We start from the raw sequence: 898 nt of genomic DNA on the forward strand, positions 1-898 counted from the left end.
CAGTTTTGCTGCACCATGATAATGAGCTGAGGATTCAGCTCAAAGCTACTAACTCCAATGGAGGGTATGCAGATACTACTCCTATATGAAGCAGTAGTGGGGTTAGCATATGACCCCAGAGTCCTCTTGGACTGATCATTCCCCCTTAATTCCATAATGGAATAAAAGAGATGGTATGTATGTTGCTATTGTCTAAAAAAAGAAATTAATTTTTATAAAATAAAATAAAAACGAAACAAAAGCAATTGAAAAATAATTTAAAATTGAAATCTGAATTTTTTTTTTTTTTAAAAATTTCGAAAAAAAGTAGTTCAAAATTAATTGGAAAATAGAAAAATTTTGAATTTTGAATTTTATGATGAAAGAGAAAAACACACAAAAGACTCAAGACTTAAAATTTTTAGATCTAGTGCTCCTTATTTTCAAAAATTCTTGGAGGGAAAACACCAAGGAACACCAAACTTAAAAATTTTAAGATCAGGACACAAGAAAAACTCAAGAACACCTTGAAGATTCACAAGAACACCAAGAACAAAAGAAAGAACACCAAACTTAAAATTTTTAGAAAACTTGGCCAAGAACAAAAGGAAGAACACTAAACTTAAAAATTTTTTAGAAATCAAAATAATTTTCAAAAATTATATCAAAATTAGCAAGATAACACCAAACTTAAAGTTTGGCGCAAGATTCAATCCAAGAAAAATTATTTTTGAAAAAGGTTCCAAAGGGTATAACCAATTATCAAGAACAACTTAAAGATCAAGGAAGAACCAAGAACACTAACACGAAATTTTCAAAGAACAAATAAAACATGCAATTAACACCAAACTTAGAACAAGACACTAAAACTCACAAAAATTAGCAATTAATTAAAAGAAAATAATATTTTTGAAAAGAA

Source organism: Arachis duranensis, chromosome 10 (genome assembly GCF_000817695.3).
Source record: "Arachis duranensis cultivar V14167 chromosome 10, aradu.V14167.gnm2.J7QH, whole genome shotgun sequence".
Lineage (NCBI taxonomy): Eukaryota > Viridiplantae > Streptophyta > Magnoliopsida > Fabales > Fabaceae > Arachis > Arachis duranensis.